Here is a 12,789-nt window from a genome sequence, read left to right on the forward strand (position 1 = left end):
CTGACGGTACACCGGCTGATTGCCTGTCATCCTTTCAGCGTGTATGGCCTGAGGAGGAGGAGGAGGAGGATCCTGGCAGTGATCTTCCTAGTGAAGACAGCCATGTGTTGCGTACAGGTACCCTGGCACACATGGCTGACTTCATGTTAGGATGCCTTTCTCGTGACCCTCGCGTTGCACGCATTCTGGCCACAACGGATTACTGGGTGTACACACTGCTCGACCCACGGTATAAGGAGAACCTGCGCACTCTCATTCCCGAAGAGGAAAGGGGTTCGAGAGTGTTGCTATACCACAGGACCCTTGCGGACAAGCTGATGGTAAAATTCCCAGCCGACAGCGCTAGTGGCAGAAGGCGCAGTACCGAGGGCAAGGTAGCAGGGGAGGTGCGGAGATCGAGCAGCATGTACATCCCAGGCAGTGCAACAGTCTTTAAGGGCCTGGACAGCTTTATGGCTCCCCACCAAGACTGTGTCACCGCTCCCCAGTCAAGGCTGAGTCGGCGGGAGCACTGTAAAAGGATGGTGAGGGAGTACGTAGCCGATCGCACGACCGTCCTCCGTGACGCCTCTGCCACCTACAACTACTGGGTGTCGAAGCTGGACACGTGGCCTGAACTAGCGCTGTATGCCCTGGAGGTGCTTGCTTGTCCTGCGGCTAGTGTCTTGTCGGAGAGGGTGTTTAGTGCGGCTGGGGGAATCATCACAGATAAGCGTACCCGCCTGTCAACCGACAGTGCCGACAGGCTAACACTCATCAAGATGAACAAAGCCTGGATTTCCCCAGACTTCTCTTCTCCACCAGCGGACAGCAGCGATACGTAAGCATTACGTAGGCTGCACCGGCGGATGGAAGCTATGTTCTCTCTCACCATCCAAAACGGGGACATTTCTGCTTCATCAATCTGTGTCTAATATTCCTCCTCCTCCTCCTGCTCCTCCTCCTGAAACCTCACGTAATCACGCTGAACGGGCAATTTTTCTTAGGGCCACAAGGCTCACTCATCTAATTTTTTGAAACAATTTTTATATGTTTCAATGCTCTTAAAAGCATTGAAACTTTAACTTGAACCAATTTTTCGTTAAACTGGGCTGCCTCCAGGCCTAGTTACCACTTAAGCCACATTAACCAAAGCGATTAATGGGTTTCACCTGCCATCTTGGTTGGGCATGGCCAATGTTTACTGAGGTACATTAGTACTGTTGGTACACCAATTTTTTGGGGCCCTCACCTACAGTGTAATCATAGCAATTTGTATGTTCTTCGCCTGCACTCATGGTACAGAAGTGTGTGTGGGGTTGGCCTACACTTTAGCTACATAAATGTAACTTGGGCCTTGGCTATACTAAGGCTACTGAAATGGAACTAAGACTGCGCTCCCACTATACTGCTGCTTCAGAATTGTTACTGGGGCCTGTCTTGAGTGCTACTATTGCTGACATGGAATGAAGACTGCGCTCCCGCTATACTGCTGCTTCGGAATTGTTACTGGGGCCTGTCTTGAGTGCTACTATTGCTGACATGGAACGAAGACTGCGCTCCCGCTATACTGCTGCTTCGGAATTGTTACTGGGGCCTGTCTTGAGTGCTACTATTGCTGACATGGAACGAAGACTGCGCTCCCGCTATACTGCTGCTTCGGAATTGTTACTGGGGCCTGTCTTGAGTGCTACTATTGCTGACATGGAACGAAGACTGCGCTCCTCCTATAATGCTGCTAGTGATATGTTAGTGGGGCCTGTCCTAATGCTACGGCTGAAATGTTACGAATTATGGGCTCTGCCTATACCGCTGCTAATGGTATGTCTCTGGGGTGTGGAAACAGAGGTTTCCCAAAGACATGATGGCGGCGAGGCCATTTCCCACCAACGCGGTTACTGTTAAGGTGCATATAACCACGGACACGTGGAGAGGACACGTAGTGCCTCAAAAACATCCCCCTCCTCCTCCAACAGGGAAAACATTCTTGGCAAATGCCTTTGCATTGGTTCGTTTGGTGGCAGTCCAAGAATTTCACCTTTACCGACACTACAAGAGAACCCCCCCACCATCCCCCCGCCACGGCCCACTTAATCCTGGCCACATTCCGAAAACCAACAAAATAAAACCGCGCTACTAGGTCCGCAGTCACCACCACATTACCACCAACGCGGTTACTGTTAAGGTGCATATAACCACGGACACGTGGAGAGGACACGTAGTGCCTCAAAAACATCCCCCTCCTCCTCCAACAGGGAAAACATTCTTGGCAAATGCCTTTGCATTGGTTCGTCTGGTGGCAGTCCAAGAATTTCACCTTTACCGACACTACAAGAGAGCCCCCCCACCATCCCCCCGCCACAGCCCACTTAATCCTGGCCACATTCCGAAAACCAAGAAAATAAAACCGCGCTACTAGGTCCGCAGTCACCACCACATTACCACTAACGCGGTTACTGTTAAGGTACATATTACCAATCTGACTGGGGCATGCAGACACCTTGACAGAATGAATAGTGTGTGGCACATAGGTTCCCCATTGCTATGCCCACGTGTGCAGCTCCTGATGGCGGTGGCACAGGATTCTATTTCGCATTGCTTCTGTACAGCATTGTGGGCTATCGCCCCGCCCCTTTTAAAGAGGGTCGCTGCCTAGCCGTGCCAACCCTCTGCAGTGTGTGCCTGCGGTTCCTCCTCATGGCAGACGCACTTCTAAATAGACATGAGCGTGGTGTGGCATGAGGGCAGCTGAAGGCTGCGCAGGGACACTTTGGTGTGCGCTGTGGGGGGGAGGGGGGGCGGTTGGTCAGCATGTAACCCAGGAGAAGTGGCAGCGGAGTGTCATCCAGGCAGTGATTGTGCTTTGTTGTAGCTAGTGTGGTGCTTAGCAAAGGTATGCCATGCTAATGAGGGCTTTTCAGAAGTAAAAGTTTTTGGGAGGGGGGGGGGGGCCACTCTTGCCGCTATTGTGGCTTAATAGTGGGACCTGTGAACTTGAGATGCAGCCCAACATGTAGCCCCTCGCCTGCCCTATCCGTTGCTGTGTCGTTCCCATCACTTTGTTGAATTGCCCAGATTTTCACACATGAAAACCTTAGCGAGCATCGGCGAAATACAAAAATGCTCTGGTCGCCCATTGACTTCAATGGGGTTCGTTATTCGAAACGAACCCTCGAACATCGCGGGAAGTTCGTTTCGAATAACGAACACCCGAACATTTTGGTGTTCGCTCATCTCTAGTCATCATACAAAAAAATGCTTTTACGTAGAGCATTCTCTAGATGAGCAAGAGGAAACTCAAAGCGTGAATTAGTCAGCTTAGATTCAATGAGGTGGTCTCTAGTGGCCTGTAGCCCTCTATGATGTTCAATATTTGTATAAAGAGAGACCACATTGAATGAACCCAGCAGGCACCCCTCCATAACCAAGAAATTTCTAATCTTTAACAAAAAACCTGTAGTATTTTTAATGTGAGATTTCGCTTGTGTGACAAAATCCCTCAGTATCCTGTCTAAAAATTTGGATGAGCTACTGAATAGCAAATCTCTTCCCGAGACAACAGGACGTCCAGGGGGGTGGGAGAGGACCCTATGTTTCTTGGGAAAAAGAGTACAAAATCGGCACCCTAGTAAATTTAGGGTACAGATAATCTCGTAATTTCATGTCAATAATGCCTGAGGTAATGGCATCGTTCAAAATATTCCATAATTCTGCTTGATGTTTAAAGGGGTTGTCCCGCGCCGAAACGTTTTTTTGTTTTTTTTTAACCCCCCTCCGCGTTCGGCGCGAGACAACCCCGATGCAGGGGTTAAAAAAACAACCCGCACAGCGCTTACCTGAATCCCGGCAGTCCGGCGTCTTCATACTTACCTGCTGAAGATGGCCGCCGGGATCCTCTGTCTCCGTGGACCGCAGGACTTCTGTGCGGTCCATTGCCGATTCCAGCCTCCTGATTGGCTGGAATCGGCACGTGATGGGGCGGAGCTACACGGAGCCGGCATTCTACACGAGCGGCCCCATAGAAGACTGCAGAAGACCCGGACTGCGCAAGCGCGGCTAATTTGGCCATCGGAGGGCGAAAATTAGTCGGCTCCATGGGAACGAGGACGCTAGCAACGGAGCAGGTAAGTATAAAACTTTTTATAACTTCTGTATGGCTCATAATTAATGCACAATGTACATTACAAAGTGCATTATTATGGCCATACAGAAGTGTATAGACCCACTTGCTGCCGCGGGACAACCCCTTTAAAGGGGTTGTCCCGCGCCGAAACGGGTTTTTTTTTTTTCAACCCCCCCCCCCCCCCGTTCGGCGCGAGACAACCCCGATGCAGGGACGTACAGAAAGCTTACCGGAGCGCTTACCTTAATCCCCGCGCTCCGGTGACTTCTATACTTACCTGTGAAGATGGCCGCCGGAATCCTCTTCCTCCGTGGACCGCAGCTCTTCTGTGCGGTCCATTGCCGATTTCAGCCTCCTGATTGGCTGGAATCGGCACGTGACGGGGCGGAGCTACACGGAGCCTGCATTCTGCACGAGCGGCTCCATTGAAGAGAGCAGAAGACCCGGACTGCGCAAGCGCGGCTAATTTGGCCATCGGAGGGCGAAAATTAGTCGGCACCATGGAGACGAGGACGCCAGCAACGGAGCAGGTAAGTAAAAAACTTTTTATAACTTCTGTATGGCTCATAATTAATGCACAATGTATATTACAAAGTGCATTAATATGGCCATACAGAAGTGTATAACCCCACTTGCTGCCGCGGGACAACCCCTTTAAGTGTAGGGTCAACACTCAAAGGCTCATATAAAGCAGAATCCTGCAATTGAGAAAGGAATTTTCAACTTGGAGATGTCACTCTGTATCAGTTTTTCAAAGGTGTCTATGGCAGGAAAGTTACCAGATGAAACACACGAACTTTTGCTGTGCAGTCCAACATCCCTCGAGGCAAAGCCCTCACGGGGGTTGGACTGCACAGCAACCGTCACAGCAGCATTAGAGACAGTGGAAAAATGTGCCCTTAATTTGAGATTTCTGACTCTCCAACAAGCAAGATCAAGAGAAAACCAGTTATTGGAACCTAGCAGTACAAGAGACCTCTTAAAAGAGCCTTTATTTGTAAATCAGTCAAGGTTTTGGAGGAGATGTTGACAACAAGGGAGTCATTACTTATTGTTGATTCTTCTTGCGTGTCCCAGATCTTGTCTGGACACTCAGACCTCCTCTTGTGCGACCTCCCATGTTTTCTGCCTCCCCTTCGTAGCTTACCCCGGTGATAGGCTTGTCTCTCATGGCCATTGGGGGACGTCTATCTATAAAAGGCACATCCCGTTCCGACATGGTGCCATGTGTGGACTTATCTGTGGAGTTGGATAGTGCAGATGGCAAATAACGTTGAGCACTGGTCCTCCGGTGCCGATTATATCTTTGTCAATGTAGGAGTGGTCCCTTTTTGGGGGGCAGGAATCCATGACCACCCGGTTGCCAATTTTAAATATGTCCGTTCTTATAGTCTTCAGCATCCAGATGCCACTTAGGCTTTTTTGTTGTCTCAATCTCTTCTCTAAATCTCTTCAAGGAAATATCAAGCATCTTAGTATAGGCTACAAAATCTTCTTCTGTCAATAGAACACGCAGTTACTTCTTCAAGTCGCCAACTACTTTAGTCTGTTCAGATATCTCGATATGCAGAAATTCGAGGTTAAGGAGAATCAAATCAAAGGCGTACTTATTTGAAATACTGATAAATGTATTGCAAAAGTCCACATTATTAGGCAAAACAGTAGGTCTCACGTGGGGTCTAAGCCCCATGGGAATACGGGCCACAGAATAATATTCCTTTAAAGTTATTGCATGCAAGCGAAGAGAGATCAGTTTCTTACTGCATGTTTCATACCTCACTTGTATGACATGGCAATTGGGTGTTGCAAGGAAAGAACCCTCAGAATATATACCAAATAAAATATGTTGTGCATCAGCCTCAGTGTAGGCAAACACAGTGTGATAACCCAATGTTCCTACTTCCAGGTGTAACGTCAGTTCAAGGCTCCCGGCGAGTGCCCGCTAGCTGAAGTCCATAGAGTTAGACCACAAACAAAACAGTAGGTCAGCAGCACACCTGAAATCCAATAGCAGGGGGAGCAATGCGATGTGCACACTTTCACTCATGGATCCGGACTTCCCAAGATCCTCTACGGCAAAGTACACAAAAGTTCACATGGAAAGCAGCACAAAAGGGAATCCTTCAAAAGCTCTGCATAAAATCAGGATGTAAGCTTTCTTGCAGTAAATCCACTGGTTACAGATACATGATAAGCTGATGCGGTCTTTATCAAGCTAACTAACCCTGAAACGTTGCTTATCATGTATCTGTAACCAGTGGATTTACTGCAATAAATCTTTCATCGTGATTTTATGGAGAAATTTTGAAAGATTCCCTTTTGTGCTGCCAAAGCGATATATGGCGTCTGAGCGGAGACGTGCCAAAGTGGGGGAGACCACGGGTAAACTAGATGGATATCATGGGTGGCTCTGCGATCACTCCCTACAATGGCGACAAAGGGCCTGGCTCGATTGCACACAGTGGCAAAAGGTTTACTACAATTAGCAATTATCAACGGTACTTTGTCTCTAAGAGTTAATGAAGAAATAAATGACATGAGTCCTGGTAGCTTTGATTTACAAACTGGAGGTACTCAGTTTACTTTAGCTTTTTGGGAAAATGGTAGAAAGAAAAATGACCCCAGCGCTCGCTGGAGAAAAATTCCAATATGTATGGAAATAACTAGTTTATTTTGCAACGCGTTTCAGCCACTGCACGTGGCCTTTTTCAAGCATAAAAGTCATTCATACGCAAACAGTATATATAAGTAAAACAAAACTTACAATGAAGAAGTTCATAGGTGCCTGCTGTAGCTGTGCATGTGTCCTCAGGCAGCGGCAATTTTGGAGGCGGGGACAGCTGTGAATTACACACCCCCTCATAAAACTTTTGTTCCATAAGCAGAGATTCATATATATATCCCCCTATCACTAGAGGATGATCCCTCTCCAACATAGATACCCTCATAGGGTGCAAGTTTGTAATATAATCATATAATAAACATTAGCAGTATAGCTAAAGGATTCATGTGTCATGTGACATATGGACACATGATTAAACTGTGTGCCGACCCTCTGAGATAACAAAAACTCCACTTTTACTATGGACCCTGAGGAGAGGTCATGTGATCTGCATCTCCGGCGTGCATGACGCCGGCATCATTATGTCATGCATCATAGCGCTTACAGTGAGAGAGGAGGCAAAGTACTCACCAAGCCCTAGGTCACCACGCTCCCAGGAGATGCAGATCACATGACCTCTCCTCAGGGTCCATAGTAAAAGTGAAGTTTTTGTTATCTCAGAGGGTCGGCACACAGTTTAATCATATGTCCATATGTCACATGACACATGAATCCTTTAGCTATACTGCTAATGTTTATTATATGATTATATTACAAACTTGCACCCTATGAGGGTATCTATGTTGGAGAGGGATCATCCTCTAGTGATAGGGGGATATATATATGAATCTCTGCTTATGGAACAAAAGTTTTATGAGGGGGTGTGTAATTCACAGCTGTCCCCGCCTCCAAAATGGCCACTGCCTGAGGACACATGCACAGCTACAGCAGGCACCTATGAACTTCTTCATTGTAAGTTTTGTTTTACTTATATATACTGTTTGCGTATGAATGACTTTTATGCTTGAAAAAGGCCACGTGCAGTGGCTGAAACGCGTTGCAAAATAAACTAGTTATTTCCATACATATTGGAATTTTTCTCCAGCGAGCGCTGGGGTCATTTTTCTTTCTACCATTTTCCTGAAATTATTGGGTCTCCTCCTTGGGGCACTCAAGGAACCCTGCAGCTCTCCCAATCTGTGGATGTGGAGGAAGAATCTTCATCAAAAATTTTAAGGCGATTTTGGACCGAGAGGTGCTGGCAGGGCCTGTCTTGGCATAAGACCCTGCGCAGTACCGGGTAAGTCCTCATTTAATATCTTATATCTCACTATATATGACCACAGGAGCGCTACGCTGACCTCTGTATATTTCACTTTAGCTTTTTGGTAACGTTGAAAGTGAACTGTAAAGTTCAGTAGTAATGGCAGAGGTATTGCTTTGCATTTAGAATAACGATGACCCCCCTTTAGTTAACTTAAAGGGGCTTTTTCATAAAAAAAAAATTCTATACTTTCCCGTCAAGCTTCTGCTTCGGTGTCCCAGGTCACCTCACCGCACGCTGGCCATCTTGTTATGAAGCCGGTATTCCTCACATTCCTTCCGGCCGGGTCAGTGAAGGTCACGGTCTTGCGCGGTGGAGTTCACTGCCTAAGAAGGAATGCTGATCTATTGCAGAGACAGCTCACATGAGCAACATGAGTCACTTACAATAGCCAGCAGGAAGAAGACTGCCTGTGAATGTACGTAACCTCACAGGAAGCAGAAGAATCAGGCAGCTGAAGGTGAAGTGACCCCCTTCCCTGGACTGCAGGAGACAGGAGAAGATAGGGGAGGTGAAGATCAGAAAACTAGACTGACGGGGGAGGAATGGGTAGGTATAGAATTTTTTTTTTTAATGACAGGACCCCTTTAAGCAATTATCCTTTTAACACTTTATCTTACTTAACTGTAATTGTCCTTTAAGCAAATAACCTATATCAATACTCTAACTACCAGTATTCTGAGTGTAAGGAGGTGACAAGCAGCCAAATTACTCTGCCAGGTGCTTTGCCCCCTGCCTGTGATGCGGGCAGGAGGAGAGGGTGTCAGGTACCGTAAGTGCCAGAAAACCGAGGCTCCATTTTCTCTGTGACGTGGGCATTGATGGGACTGGTGTCACCACCCAGAAGATCTGGCCTCATGTAAGCAACAATGTAAGAGGCTAAGCCCAGTCCCCAGAGGAGGGCGTTCTAGGTGCTAAGCAGGCGCCATTTTGACATATATAAAGTGAGGTGTGACGCAGCAAGAAAAACAGTATAAGACAGTCATTGAAATGGTGGAAACTGTCTTAAAAGGTCGGTGACAGCAGCCATCTCCTCATGCTGAAGAGTGGCCAGAACTACCTAAAATGATGGAAGGGAGGCCCAGAGAGGAGGGGAAGGCCAGCAGAAACTGAGGGGCATGTAAACTCTGTGCTGTGGCCGCTGTGCAGGTGAAGAAAAATGGAAGAGAGTCATGGAAAGCAATAGAAGGTGGACGCTTCTGTGCATTTTAGATTAAGGCCTTGGTCAGAGAAAAAATGCACTCCTCACATACGCGGAAAACATGTGAATGGGCAAAGTTTTATATGCGCAGCGCATGAAACTTTGTCCGTTCACTGGAGCAGCTGCTCCACGAAGGTCCCCACATCACTGAACACTGACAGCACTGTCACAGTGTTCAGTGATGATAGGACTGCCTGCAGGAATGAAAGAATCCTCTGTCACAGCTGTGGCAGAGGAGCGCGATGCTATCACATTGCTTTCAATGGGGGTGGCGCTGCTGCCGAGCGGTATGAAGGCAACCCCTGAATGGCTGAGTGCTGCTTCTGATTGGTCACAGCGTTATTAATGCAAGTTGGCATTAATAGCATATTCTGTGAAGAGTGAGGTCACAAGTAATGGCCAAATCATGGGTAAAAAGTACATTGATGTGCATTTTTATTGCAAAGCCACGGTTTTTAATTTGATTTTTAATGTCTATGTGGTTTTGCGGGAATGGCGAAAAAACCATGTGTATATTAACAGTCAATTAGAAAATTATCGATTTGTAGTAAAACTGAATGTCAGCGTGCTTTTCGTCTGACCTCATCCCTAAGAAGGTTCCTTGTGGAAAGCAATCTGTGGCGAAAAGTATTCTGCTGCTTGGCCTTTTCCTTTGGCTGTTTCTGCCCAGGGGAGCCTCTCGGTACCCTGCCTATCAGGGAAGACACTGGGTTGCCTTCCAGTACACCTCAATGTTATCTCAGCCAGCCTATGCATCTATATAAATACATAAACTGGTCAGTTTATTATATGGACATGTAGTATGGCAGAGATGCCCCTTGTCTAATATCTGTATGTAGTGCAGTGAGTATACTTGGCTATAGCACTCGCTATTTCTGTCAGCCCCATTGACATGAATGGAGCGGCAGTGCACATGAGTAGCCAGTGATCAATTTAATGTGCCATGCCAACAGTCGGAACAGCGATCCAACAGGGAGCAGAAGGGGGGAAATAGAAACACCCATTTTTAGGAATTGGTGGGGATCCCTGGGAAGTGGGTGAAAACTGGACAAAATGCCCCCTCTACAAAATACCCCTTTAAGTAGCCCCAAACAGGAAGCAAGATGACTTCTGTAAGAGGTACTATTGGCCATCTTGGTTAAGAGCAAGTTTAAGTGTAAATAGCAGCCTCCAGTGGTATGGACTAAAAAATGCAACACAATATTTTTAAGTATAAAAAAGCGGTTTCTAGTAAATGATTCCTGAAATAACAGAATGCTGGCAGAGTTAACATAGGGGTGGTCACTTCTGATCTCTTCCACCCTCTGCAGTTTTGGCAGCCGAGCGGAGGCCTTCTGGAGGAGACAGCGGGGATTAAGATGGTTTTGTCAACGGCAGCTCTACCATCCCTCCCTGGAGTATTTAGACATGGCACAGCATGGTAGCGCACAGTGGTAAAATAACAGAAATCGTGGTAACCGCTTAATTTAGAGTGTTCACGTGATGCCAGTTCCTCTTAGAGTTGTGAAATAACCGAATCAAATAAAGAGTCAATAATCCATTCATTGGTTGAAACGGAGGTACATGATTTACTTAACATGGATAACATTGGTTTTCTCTTTACAAGCTGCAACAGTCTTAGGTAACAACGGATCTGGACCCTTTTTCCCATTAGAGTTGCCAACCACCTTGTTAACACTCCATTCCATCAACACAATTGCCGTCAGTCTCAGTTATCTGACGGTGGATTCTTAAAAGAGAGCAAATGGACAGTCTCTTGTTCGTAGAACCCTCTCAACCTGAACCTAATGGGCACTCCAAACACATTTACTGATTCCTGACTTGTGCTCCAACTGAAAAGATGTGAAGTCCGTCCCGTTGCACCTGTCTGCGGCGCGCCCAGCCACATCCACAGAGGAGAAGACGGAAGACCCGCACACCCACGCAGAAGATCTATAATGTTCTCTTGCCACGGGCAGGGTGGGATTCCGCTGGGGGCTTCCGCCCACAGAATCCGACCCGCCCGTGGGCATAAGGCCTTATTCCTTGAGGACCTGTTGAGTCACGTGACATTGTCTCTAAGAGTGCGTTCACACACAGCTAATTTGGAGTAGATTTTGTTGCGGATTCTGATGCAGATCTGCAGCACATTTCACCCTTTTAATTGAATTGAACATGATAAGGAAAACTGCATGAAAATCAGACCAGCGGTTCTCCATGTTGTAAATGAACAAACAGACAGATGTTGCGTTTTATAACCCTTAGAAATAATCTTATCTCCCGGGGACCGCTGAACTGTGAATTGCAGTTTTATGGGACCAGCAGAAATCTTTTTTCACCAAGCGCCATCTAGAGGCAGCCAGAATTTTTACACCATGGAACATGGGATTCTAAAAAATGAATATGTGAATATGACGAATGGAGCTTCAACTGCTAAATGAATTAATGCTAAATGTAGGTATTTTCTATTAGCATAATAATAGCAACTCTTTAACTCCTCAAGTATGCAGCCTAGTTTGGTACCTAATCACACGGCAATTTTTGTGGTTGGTTTCATCTCCAACGGGGGCATTGCTAGGGTCGTAAAAGATCGGTTCACAAGTCCCCCTTAAGGGAAGATGAAACTTTAACTTTTTAAACTTTTTTTTTTACTTTTTAACTTTATATGATCACCGTTATCTGATGGATAACGGTGATCATGTGACTGGGAACCTGCGGGCACCGACCGCATGGAGCTGTGACGTCCAGAGCCCACGTGGCTTTATTCTTTGCAGGACACATGTTTTTACGTCCTCAGAGAATAAAGCCCACTTGGGCAGGACGTAAAAGGCAATGGGCTGGTCACTAAGGGGTTAAGAAACTAATTGTTTGGTATTATACTCTCTTTTTGTTTTAACCTGCAAGAAAGAAGATGCTGTGCTACTTAGGGTTTGGGTAGGTGTAGTATTTTTTTATGCACATGTGTGGCTTCAGTGATTGGTCTTCCATTGTTAGCAACTGTATCAGCATCCTGCAGTTGAGTGCGGCACTCACATGGGTTTCATGGCACTTGGCTGGAGGTCTGAGGTATATGCCCTGGATCTCGAATGCTAGTGATGCCCCTGACTTCCACACTTTGAAAATAGTGGATGGAAAAGTACCTCCACATGGAAGGTGACTTGCTATAAATCACCACTCACCGCTGTCTCCGCTGACATCTCCTGCCTCCCGGCTACCTACAGGAGCCGGGAGCCAGAAGATTTTAAATTTCCCGGGCCTTCTGTGCATGCGACTGACGTAATGCCGCCTGGCGTGCATGCGCAGAAGGCCGGCTTCGAGGCCCGCGGGGAGCAGTGTGGCGGCCGGGGGTGAGTAATCTTAGCTGCCCCCATGAATCTGATCCATGAGGGAAGCTGAATCTTTAACTTTTTAAAAACTTTTTTCAACTTTTATGCGAAAACCTGTACGGTGGGAAATTGAACATCTAAAGTGTGAGTATTCAAGAGCAAGAATGTTTTAGTAACAGAGGAGAGAGGGAAGAGGAGAATAGAACGAGATCTAAGTCAGCCATTCCTAGGCACCAAGCAGAAAGGAAAGCAAGT

General features: G+C 46.9%; 1 protein-coding gene across 1 annotated transcript in view; it reads left to right on the forward strand.

Annotated features, from left to right (window-relative positions):
• Window positions 1-12,789, forward strand: part of LOC136605490 (apolipoprotein A-I-like) — a 61,257-nt gene that overhangs the window by 28,443 nt on the left and 20,025 nt on the right. The window lies entirely within an intron of this gene.

Source organism: Eleutherodactylus coqui, unplaced genomic scaffold, assembly GCF_035609145.1.
Source record: "Eleutherodactylus coqui strain aEleCoq1 unplaced genomic scaffold, aEleCoq1.hap1 HAP1_SCAFFOLD_314, whole genome shotgun sequence".
NCBI lineage: Eukaryota > Metazoa > Chordata > Amphibia > Anura > Eleutherodactylidae > Eleutherodactylus > Eleutherodactylus coqui.